This window comes from Pleurodeles waltl, chromosome 9 (genome assembly GCF_031143425.1).
Source record: "Pleurodeles waltl isolate 20211129_DDA chromosome 9, aPleWal1.hap1.20221129, whole genome shotgun sequence".
Classification (NCBI taxonomy): Eukaryota; Metazoa; Chordata; class Amphibia; order Caudata; family Salamandridae; genus Pleurodeles; species Pleurodeles waltl.
Genome location: NC_090448.1, coordinates 382,568,709 through 382,581,409, shown reverse-complemented (window position 1 = coordinate 382,581,409; position 12,701 = coordinate 382,568,709). Strand labels below are relative to the sequence as shown.

Here is a 12,701-nt window from a genome sequence, read left to right as displayed (position 1 = left end):
AGGTATGGAGGAAAAGTGTAAAGCAATGTGTTTAACCAATGCATCAAAAGATCATTGCCAATTGAACCTTGTTGGTTTCAGTTTCCTGACAAATAAACAGATTTTAGGGACAGACATCTGGCTAAGACGCACAATCAGATCTTCTGTGACTCCAAGAAAAGTGATCTTATATAGCGCACCCCCACCACATTTGATTATCAAGAAGTGCTTGGTCAGTATACTTGACATTTGAATAACAACCATGTTTGGTGTGCCAAAAGGCAGGAAGGATTTGAGAGCTAGATAGACTGCTCTCAGTTCTAAGTAGTTGATGTGATCCAAGCTCTCCATCTTCATCCATTTGCCTTGTACAGACAGACCTCACAGATTACCCCCAATCCTGATATGAGTCATCTTTGAAAATCATCTCAGTTGGGATTTCTTGCTGCAATGGGATCCCTTAAAACAGGTCTGTTGCTATGCACCACCACAAGATTGACTGTCTTGATTATATTGACATTTGAAGGTTGTTATCCCAGTGTCCTGTACGTAAGACCATTGGTGCTCTTGACACTGCTAGAGGCATCATATGGAGTCTAGAATTTGGGACAATGGAAATTCAGAAGCCAAGGAGTGGGGTATGGAGAAAATCTGATACTTTGTCTTTTTTAAGTTCAGCGCTGCTTTATTGGTCTGTGTGGCAATTATAAGCCTATTGTATAGGTAAGCAAATATCCCTTGATGACATAAAAGGGATGCCACACCTGCCATGCATTTGAAAAGATTCAAGGAGCTGTCTTTAGACCAACCAGCAGCACACCAAGCTTGTAATGTGCGTTTCCTACCACAAACCTCAGTTATTTCCTGTGCCCTCCATAAATTAAGATGTGGATGTGGCAAATCACAATGCTTAGGGTGAAGGACAAATTGATGAGGGGCTAACAGTCAGCATTTCACAGATGTAATCTGCATCTGAATTCTTTTGTTGGCCCTTTTTTTTAATCAATCCTTAAATCTCCTGAATACACTTATTTCCCTTTAAAAGACGAGATACTGGTTTGATTTCTAACATTTTGAAAAGTATAGATGTTTCATTTTTTGACTAAACAAGTTAGACATTTGACATTGGCTTTTTTCATTCAATTTCTTTTCTTTTCAGAAAACAATGTACAGTAAGATCATCACACCAGTATATTCAGCATTCTGACAATCATTAATTTTCAATTTTAATTCATCATTTGTGAACAAGCCTGTGCATACAAAATCTTTTCCTTAGCATTGGTGCTATTTCGTTCATTAACAGTATCTATCGCACTTCATTGCGATTCAAGGTGGTCTATTATAATGGCAGACTGTCAGCTTAATGAGCACCTGCGTACAGGCAGCTAAGTCCTTTGTCAATTTTTTGTCTCTCCTCGAGGCTTTAACATGTTGCTAGACTGCTACAGCCCACTCAATTGAGTCTTTTTTTCCAAGGTTCAGCCATGGATTGCTTTACTCCTTTTGGCTAATATTGTCCATATGGCAAGCTTCTATATGTTAACTTTATAGTTTTTCTTCATGGGGAACATTGCTAGGAGCTATTGATTGATGGTTTCAATGGGTACTGTGATAGTCATCGTTGGTAGATCCCCCACTATTTTGTCGCAAAATCCCACCAACCATTGGCACACCTAGATCATATGGAGAAAGTGTGCCCCAGTGGCATCACATTAATGGCAATGGGATGTTCTACCTGGGTAGGGCCTTGAAGTCTTTAGTATATAACAGAATTGTGCAAATAACGGAACTGTATCAATTTAATCAAGCATTTGAAGAAATGCATTTGACTTGTTCACAGGCCTTCCTCCAGTTCGTGTCCGTTAATGATTCTGGACACTCCTGTGACTATTTTTCTTATGCTTGCATGGTGTTTCCAACTCTGGCGCCCTCTAAGTCATTGTACAAATTGCTAATCAACCGTCTGCATCCAGCCATAGTGTGAATTCTAGTCATTATTCACGTTGTTAGGGGTTCTCCTGGAAACATGGTCCAGATTTCCCTGGTTAACTGTTCAAATGGTGCATAGTGTAGAAAATGGCCCAAACCAAGGCCGAGAGAGTCTTGTGATGATCATATGTGAGAAACCTATTATTCAGATATAGGTCCCCTTTTGTTTGCCCCCATCGTTTAATCATAGCCATATTTTCACTGATGTCTTTAAATGGTTTCCATATACACAGCAGGTTGTAAGGGTCATGAGGCACTTTCTTGAGAAAAACTTTGACCACCCTTTCCCAGACCATGCCAACCCACCTAACAAGATACAGGAGTCAGTGGTGCATTTCTCCCCACCATGAAGGCTACAGTCAGAATACCAGGAGTATGGTCGCCTTCTAGCAATGCCTTTTCCCAGTTATCATTTGCGTCAAGCCACTGTACTACATATGTTAATTGTGCCACAGCATAGTAGAGGGGCAGATCTGGGGCCTTCAGGCCACCCCTCATCCAAGGGAGTTGTAAATTGCTTAGGTTCACTCTACCAAGTCTCCCATCCCAGAACAAAGATCCCATCAGTCTATCAAGTTCATTAAACCGTTTGGAAGGCAGTGGACACATTGAATTTTTAAGTATATACAAAACTGCGGAAAAACAACATCTTCACTAATGTTGTCCTTTCTCCTTTCCATAATGGAGAGCAGTAGTATTTTCCAGAGCTCTACAGAGGTAGTGAGGTCTGCCAATACTCTCCCCATGTTTAATTCATATTGGTCTGTTAGATTTACAGTCATCTATATTCCTAAATATCAGAAATGCTAAACTTCCCACCCTATATCTATATTTCAGAGAGCATCCACCTTTACTTTACTCATTCCAGCAACTGGGAATAGAGCTAATTTGTTCCAGTAAGTCTTTAACCCTGAAATGTCCAGCTCAGCAAGGAGCATCAGTACTGTCTGTGTAGGGTTTTTTAGGCAAATACATGCATTATTACAATAAACCTGCTAATGTGTTGATACTATGTGGTTCGTTAAACCAATCTGAAAGCCCCATCATGGAATGGATACATTTCTTTTTATCATTAGAGGTAATGGACAACAGAAAACCTATGGTTGCCGCACATTCCTATAGTGACGAGTATTGTTTAGGTGCTCATACATTCAAAACATGCCTGTTGTCAAGCATGTGTATCGGGACAGAGAAACCTGTAACCGCAAATTAACACTGTAAATAAATGGAATGGAGCACACACAAAAAGATATCCCTCTATTGTCAGAAATTCCAATAGTCATACACATTTAAACATGAGATGAGTTTTCACTAAAGTGGTATCAATACCGAGAGTCATATCAGAAAAGTTTAGAAATCAAAAAAGACTTTTAATACATAAATCATAAATATAAATTTTGATGTATCACAAATTTGTTTCCATATGAGTTTGTTAATAATGAAACAACGTTCGTCAAAGCATTACACAGATGTAAAATCTACTAATCAGTGGTTCATCCCCTACTAAGATCATTCAAAGTCCAAAACAAAAGTGGTTGTAGGGGTAGAAACTCAACGTTCGTCAAAGCATTACACAGATGTGAAAACTACTAATCAGTGGTTCGTCCCCTACTAAGATCATTCAAAGTCCAAAACAAAAGTAATTGTAGGGGTGGAAACTATCCACTCTGAAGAATAGGAAGCGAAAAAGAAATGTCTTCATCCAGATAGAAAGAAGGATTGTCCAGTTCATCCAAACTCAGCCGACACGTGTTTCGTCCCGCAAGGGACTTTATCAAGGCTGATAAAGACGAATATTGAGTAGACTTATTAGTGTACCTATTTGTATCGCTAATGACAACAATGATCACCTAAAAATAGCAATATCATGCGATGTATCGACATAGTAATGGCGATGTGGGTGTTATACAATGATAGAGAACCCAGTGATAAGAAATATCTTGATACCACAAGTGGATGTTATTGGTACTTAAGTGTATTGAGAGCAAAAAGAAGCCATATTTATCGACACCATTACTCAGAAAAAAAAAAAAAAAAGAAAGAAGAAAATAAAATATGTCTACACCGAAAGAAGTAAAGAAGGAAATGAGGAAGGTGTATAATCAAGATAGTGCATGGAAGACACCAATAGGCAAAGAGGCCTCATGCATATTAATGATGTTACCACTAAGAAAGTCCAAAGTTCGGGATGATTATCACAAAAGATCGAGTATTGTGAATATTAAATGATTTTAATTTATTAGTGTAATTCCAAGTGGGTATATTGATGACTGAAAAGATATATTGAATTTTGTACCTTGCTCCTTTTAGCATTAGTTGTTTAAGAACGAAATGTTAATCCAAAAAAGTCACAAGGAATCTGTAAAAAGAAGGAACCATAACTATCCCTTATTCAAAAAATATTTTGGGTGAAACTAAATTTTAATGTATCATAGATTGAGTCCAATAATCTTACTAACCTGTAGTAAAAAATCTTCATTTTAGCTCTATAAGTCCAAAGTGAGCCTGACATCCAAATATAGGGTGCCTACGGTGAACCAAGGTAGAAGAAGTTTGTTAAATTGGTCCAACCAAGAGAAAGGAGTTGACTAAAACAAAACCCAAAAGTATTAGAAACTACTAGGGGATTTCCCCTAATTACAAAGTCCCTAGTTTTACCTTAGTAAATGGTAAGGCGTCCTGAAATCGGTCCTTCGGTAACGGCTTCCAAAAGCCGAATGCCTCTAGGACTCGTGTTTTAAAGAGAACAGTGTAATAGAGGAAGGACTCCTCCTTCTTAGTAAATCGTCTGCGTGGAAGTAATGTTGGAAAAATAGCCGCCATCTTTGAATTTCAACACCGCCATTCACAAATGACGCCAAGCTATCTCGGTGTCAGAAATGAAAGACGGCAATGAAACCAAACATTAGAAAAAAAAACAAGTCATTTATCGCACTGCCAAGAAAAATGGCAGACCGCCCAAAAACGCGCGATGCCAGAGTCCCCGCACAGAATATAGAATAGAGGACACGGGCAGTAGGTGGTTTTTACCTTAGTAAATGGTAAGGCGTCCTGAAATCGGTCCTTCGGTAACGGCTTCCAAAAGCTGAATGCCTCTAGGACTCGTGTTTTAAAGAGAACAGCGTAATAGAGGAAGGACTCCTCCTTCTTAGTAAATCGTCTGTGTGGAAGTAATGTTAGAAAAATGGCCGCCATCTTTGAATTTCAACACCGGCATTCATAAATGATGCCAAGCTATCTCGGTGTCAGAAATGAAAGACGGCAATGAAACCAAACATTAGAAAAAAACAAGTCATTTATCACACTGCCAAAAAGAATTGGCAGACCGCCCAAAAGCGCGCGATGCCAGAGTCCCCGCACAGAATATAGAATAGAGGACACGGGCAGTAGGTGGTTGAACGGTGAACCAGCCAAAGTAAACCACCAAGAACCTTATTATGTGGCATTGAATAAACAGCCCAACAACAAAAGGTTGATTATTGTCTAGAGAGGCAATTGCCTAAAAACTGGAAAGGGGAGAAATGGTCTGCGTCAGTAATTTTGAATAGTGTAAAGTCGCCTTATTGAAAAAGCCATCGAAAAATTGAGTTTATTATAATATGGACACCTGAGTTGTTTTTTCAAAAGATCAAAGATTCAGAAGTAACCAAAGCAGCAATTATATTCAGAAGTCTTTAACTTTAGGGAGAAGGTAATTAAAAATGTTAATGAGTCAGTATCATGATTGCGAATTAGTAGCCTTATAACTCAAATGTCTACTAATAAAGGTAATTGACCTGCGTAGATATGTCGTAAAGACTTGTTTTAAATACCAATTGACCTAGTCAATATATCTATTCATAATCATCAGAAAATTTGTTTATTTCTAATGTTTGGTTTCATTGCCGTCTTTCATTTCTGACACCGAGATAGCTTGGCGTCATTTGTGAATGCCGGTGTTGAAATTCAAAGATGGCGGCTATTTTTCCAACATTACTTCCACACAGACGATTTACTAAGAAGGAGGAGTCCTTCCTCTATTACACTGTTCTCTTTAAAACACGAGTCCTAGAGGCATTCGGCTTTTGGAAGCCGTTACCGAAGGACCGATTTCAGGACGCCTTACCATTTACTAAGGTAAAACTCAGGACTTTGTAATTAGGGGAAATCCCCTAGTAGTTTCTAATACTTTTGGGTTTTGTTTTAGTCAACTCCTTTCTCTTGGTTGGACCAATTTAACAAACTTCTTCTACCTTGGTTCACCGTAGGCACCCTATATTTGGATGTCAGGCTCATTTTGGACTTATAGAGCTAAAATGGAGATTTTTTACTACAGGTTAGTAAGATTATTGGACTCAATCAATGATACATTAAAATTTAGTTTCACCCAAAATATTTTTTGAATAAGGGATAGTTATGGTTCCTTCTTTTTACAGATTCCTTGTGACTTTTTTGGATTAACATTTCGTTCTTAAACAACTAATGCTAAAAGGAGCAAGGTACAAAATTCAATATATCTTTTCAGTCATCAATATACCCACTTGGGATTACACTAATAAATTAAAATCATTTAATATTCACAATACTCAATCTTTTGTGATAATCATCCCGAACTTTGGACTTTCTTAGTGGTAACATAATTAATATGCATGAGGCCTCTTTGCCTATTGGTGTCTTCCATGCATTATCTTGATTATACACCTTCCTCATTTCCTTCTTTACTTCTTTCGGTGTAGACATATTTTATTTTCTTCTTTCTTTTTTTTTCTGAGTAATGGTGTTGATAACTATGGCTTCTTTTTGCTCTCAATACACTTAAGTACCAATAACACCCACTTGTGGTATCAAGATATTTCTTATCACTGGGTTCTCTATCATTGTATAACACCCACATCGCCATTACTATGTCGATATATCGCATGATATTGCTATTTTTAGGTGATCATTGTTGTCATTAGCGATACAAATAGGTACACTAATAAGTCTACTCAATATTTGTCTTTATCAGCCTTGATAAAGTCCCTTGCGGGACGAAACACGTGTCGGCTGAGTTTGGATGAACTGGACAATCCTTCTTTCTATCTGGATGAAGACATTTCTTTTTCGCTTCCTATTCTTCAGAGTGGATAGTTTCCACCCCTACAATTACTTTTGTTTTGGACTTTGAATGATCTTAGTAGGGGACGAACCACTGATTAGTAGTTTTCACATCTGTGTAATGCTTTGACGAACGTTGTGTTTCTACCCCTACAACCACTTTTGTTTTGGACTTTGAATGATCTTAGTAGGGGATGAACCACTGATTAGTAGATTTTACATCTGTGTAATGCTTTGACGAACGTTGTTTCATTATTAACAAACTCATATGGAAACAAATTTGTGATACATCAAAATTTATATTTATGATTTATGTATTAAAAGTCTTTTTTGATTTCTAAACTTTTCAGATATGACTCTCGGTATTGATACCACTTTAGTGAAAACTCATCTCATGTTTAAATGTGTATGACTATTGGAATTTCTGACAATAGGGGGATATCTTTTTGTGTGTGCTCCATTCCATTTATTTACAATGGAATGGATACATGCAGGCTACATGCCAGGAGCTCCATGGAAAAGGCAAACGACATGGGAGGCAATGGGCAACTCTGTCATATCTACCTCTTGAGTGTCCACTCCTCTGCTACCCACCCCCTTGCATACCCTTGCTGTGGGTTGTTCATATAATATTCATATCCATGCAAGAAAATTAGGCCCAAATCACATTTGGGCCCTCATTACAACCCTGGTGGTAAATCCTGCTTTCCGCTGTGCCGAAGACCGCCAACATACTGTTGCAGCAGCGGAAATCTGTTACAGGCATTACGACCCACATCTCTGAATCTGCCACAATACAGACACCCACGCAAGTCCGCCACACCAAAGGTCAGTGATAAACTGGCAATACTAAATCTGACACCATCACGCCAACAAGAATACGCCCACACTATCACGACCCACGAATCAATGAGGCGGTCTTTCAACCGCGGTAATCCATTGGCGGGACACACCGCCGCGCTCAAAATACATACACATTTATAAAACACAACTACATTGGACAATTCGAAATGCACACACCTGATAAACATACACACACCACACCCACACACCCAATCCAATATAAAGCACACACCCACATTACCCACAAACCCTTACAACCCAAAATTTGGAAGAAGGCCAGAGAGAGAGATTAGCTAACACAACACCAGCATCCACAGACACACAACACCATCACTTATACAACATCCATGCACCTCAAACAACACACACCAACACATCCCCCCCACACATCACAACAGACAGCACCTCACACATCACCCACACCACATCATGGCACCTCAAAGACACCCCAGGTTTTCAGAGGAGCAGCTCAGGGTCATGGTGGAGGAAATCATCCAGGTAGAGCCACAGCTATTCGGATCACAGGTGCAGCAGACATCCATTGCAAGGAAGCTGGAGCTATGCCGGAGAATTGTCGACAAGGTCAACGCAGTGGGACAGCATCCAAGAACACGGGATGACATCAGGAAGAGGTGGAACGACCTACGGGGGAAGGTACGTTCCGTGGTATCCAGACACCAGATTGCTGTACAGAGGACTGGCGGTGGACCCCCACCCCCTCCCCCACAACTAACAACATGGGAGGAGCAAGTCTTGACAATAATTCATCCTGATGGCCTCTCAGGAGTAGCAAGAGGACTGGACTCTGGTAAGTCATTTCTTAACTACTTCATCCCTCCCACCCCACCTGCATGCCATCACATACTCCCACTCTTACCCTCACCCCCATCACACCATCAACTCCATATGTCCCACTATCACAACCCACACATCTCAATACCAAGGCCCTGCATGTAACACCTATGCATGGACCACCATCACCAAAGCATGTCCAGTGCAGAAACCCACACAGACCCCAAACCAACTATCACAAAAGGGCTAACACAATGACGCAAGCACAGGAGTAGAGGGTACCTCACCCAATGCACAAGATGGCACACACAGATACTAAAATTATGCATTTACACCCAAACAGGACCCCTACCCAACGTCGCCGGACAGGAGGTGCCAGGCGTATCCAGTCCCCCCACAGAAGAGGCCCACAGTGATGACAGCAACTCTGCACGCCTGGATCAAGATGACCAGCCCATCAGGAACCTCGGGACAGTCATTTCCCCTGACACAGTCCCAAACCACCACAGAGCCTTCCCCCTCAGGAAACACCAGCACAGCACCCACCCAGCGGGCCCATCCCTCTGTCCCCAGGACACGTCAATCAGCAGTCCACCACTACCGGGACCCCAGGCAAACCCACCAACCCAAGACAATCAGGGACCTGGGGTCAGTGGCAGTGGGCACACGGTTCAGGGGACAGAGGCACAGGATAACAGGGAAGCTGGGAGGACTGCTGTGCGACAGGGGGAGGACAGGCCCAGGAAACCCACTCTCCACAGGGCACTCTCCAACATCATGGGAGCATACCACCATTCCAAGGAGACCATGGGCACTGTACTGGCCAAGTTTCAGGAGACCCAGCGGCTGCAGGACGAACACTACCTGGGAATCAGGGATGATTTGAAGTCCATTAACACCACCCTGGTCACCATTGCAGGGGTGCTGGCAGACCTTGTCAACACCATGAGGGACACAGTGGCACACAAACGGGCCCCTGACACTAGCCTGGACGATGAACAGCCCTCCACCTCCCCCGGCGCTAGTTGACAGGAGGCACCGCCACAGGACCAACAGGCCACCAGCACCCCACCCCCTGCAGAAGGAGAAGTATATATATATCACTATGATAGGCTTTAATGGCAATAAAAGGTCAGTTTAATAGGCTATCCATGTCCTTTTTAAAAAAAAGACCAAACTTGAACTATAACCAATCAGGCGACAGCACCCTCTAGAACACTCCCAACAGAGGCTGAGTCCCTCAGATTTTCAAGAACAAGTGGGAATAGATAATCCCGAGCTATAAGGGGAGCCTCTCTGGGGAGGAGGGTGGGTTTCATGTTAATCTATGAAAGATTCCAATACTGGAGAACTGCAGTTACAGGTAAGTAGGAAATGAGTTATCTTCCTGTAACTGCAGTGCTCCAGTATTGGAGAACTACAGTTCTCTTTCATAGATTCGCATGCTTGTATGCTTCCCTGCCGTCGAGATGGGAGCCCCCGGTACATCCAAACAGATATATAGAAGCTACTGCAATGAAAAAAAGGCCCAAGGGCTTGCACTTTAGTAGCCTATCTTTGTCTCTATGAGTAAAAAGGACCAAAGCAAGTCCCAGCCAATCAGGCTTCCCCTCCCTCTAGAACCCTCCTGAGAGAAGCTCCATTCTCTCAGATTTTCCCAAGCACGAGTGCCAGAGTATCTGAAGAAGATAGGTAATGGTGAGCTTCCCAGGGGAGGAGGGAGGGTTGCATGTAAATCTATGAAAGATTCCAATACTGGAGATCTACAGTTACAGGTAAGTAACTCATTTTCTTACTCCAGTATTGGAACGTTCATAGATTTACATGCTTGAATAAGAATAGCAAGCAGTAATGAAGCACATTGTATGGTATATATCCAAACATATACATGTATACATATATATATATATATATATATATATATATATATACATACACATATATATTGTCACAGAACATACATATATAAGCAGAATCACTGAAGAAAAAAGGATCATGCAGGAGAGAAAGAACTCTAGATAACCAATAAACATGATAAAAGAACAGCACCTTGACCAGAAAATTAAGAAATATCACAACCTCAAAGGAAGAAACAATGCTATACAATGTGCGCAAAGTATACTGGGCTGGTGGGAAAAAAGAAGATAAAAGAGTACAACAGCTCACCGTTACTGGAATAGATGTCGTAAAACTGCTTGTCCTACCGCCACATCACCATGCTGAGTTTCTTCTAAACAGTAATGCTTCGCAAATGTATGCGTTGACTTCCAAGTGACTGCCCTGCAGATGTCCTGGATGGGAACTCCTGCAAAAAGCGCCATGGATGCAGCCATTTTCCTTGTTGAATGCACATGTGCTGGATTCCATAAGGGTTTTCCTGCTGCTGTATGACAATAGTCAATCGCAGAGGCTATCCACCTTGCAATCCCCTGCTTGGACAATGTTCGGCCTTTACGCGGAGCACTAAATGCCACAAAAACTGGTTCGATTGTCTAAATTGATTAGTTCTATCGAGATAAAATTTTAGGCACCTCTAAACGTCCAATGAATGCAGAGCTTCTTCCGCTGGTGTGGATGGATTTGGGAAATATGACTTCAGTACCACCGGATGGTTTATATGGTTTGTTCGAAAAATTACCTTGTCTCTCTTGAACTGCAGGAAAGGGTGTTGGATAGTGAATGATTGCATCTCGCTCACTCTTCTGGCTGAGGTAAGAGCGAGAAGGAGAGAGACCCTCTAGGATAGAAATTTCAAATCTGCTTTGTGAACTGGCTCAAATGGTGGTTTTATTAATTGAGACAAGACCAAATTAAGCTGCCACGATGGAGGAGGATGCCTGACTGGAGGGAAAGACCTGAACAGTCCCTTAAGAAACAGCTTTATGACCCTTGCGGATCACAAAGGAGGTACGGTATGTGCACGCCTATAGTGGGAAATCGCTGCTAAGTGGACCTTAATCAAGGAAATACTCCTTGATCCAGCTCCCGTTCGTGGTTGGACAATCGAGACCTGCTCAGAGAACCCGCTATGATGTTCTGTACGCCTGGGACATGTTCCGCTCAAAGGTTTATCTGCTGGCTGATAGACCATTCTCAAATGTGCTGAGATTCTCTCGATAAGAGCAGAGGCCTGGTTCCTCCCTGCTTGTTGATATAATGCATTGTTGTAGTGCTGTCCGTCCGAATGAGTACTGATGAACCTTTTAGTTTTGGAAGAAAAGCGCAAAGCGCTAATCCAACAGCTTTCAATTCGAGGTAATTGATGTGAAAGACCTTCCGATGTGGTTTCCATTTGCCCCTGACTCGAAGGTGCTGGGGGAAGGCACCCCAACCCTCGAGAGAAGCGTCCGTCGTAATTACCCATGGAGCTTGTTGGCGAAGAAAAGAAAGTCCCCTCGATAAGTGAGACTCCTGAGTCCACCAATTTAGATGCAATATCATGGGCTTCATTATTCTGATGATATTGTCGAAAGACCCCCTGGACTGCGTCCACTGAAGGTCTAGCTGCTCCTGTGGGGCTTCATTCTGAGACAACAGAATGGTACCAGTGGAATGCAGGAGGACATCATTCCTAACAGGGACTTGAAGAGGTGAACTGAAACATACTTGCTTTTTCGTAAGCGCCTCGCGAGGGATATGAGCTTTCTCTGTCTGTCCTCTGTAGGAGTTGCATTGTTGGTGGAAGTATCTAATATCACTCTAAATATGGGGGTGAGTTACGAGTGATAAGGCGCTCCTGCCTCCATGGATAAAGCTACTAATCGTATTATAGTGCACGGTGCCAAATACTGGGGTTGCACCCTCCAATCTCCCCAAAATAGGTAACCCAATGTTACCTATAATCTACTAAACGGTATTCGCACACATGCAATAATTCAAAGAAATTATACACAGGTCAGTGAATAGTCGTAATGATTAATTACATAAAATTATACACACTCCAAGAGAATTAGTACATCAACATTTAACATAATCAAAAGAAAGTTCCATCAAACCGATACTATAAATGTAAAGTTCATAAA

General features: G+C 41.6%; 1 protein-coding gene across 8 annotated transcripts in view; it reads right to left on the bottom strand.

Moving 5' to 3' along the window:
* The window catches only part of RYR1 (ryanodine receptor 1), a 1,068,376-nt gene that overhangs the window by 590,092 nt on the left and 465,583 nt on the right, over positions 1-12,701 (bottom strand). The window lies entirely within an intron of this gene.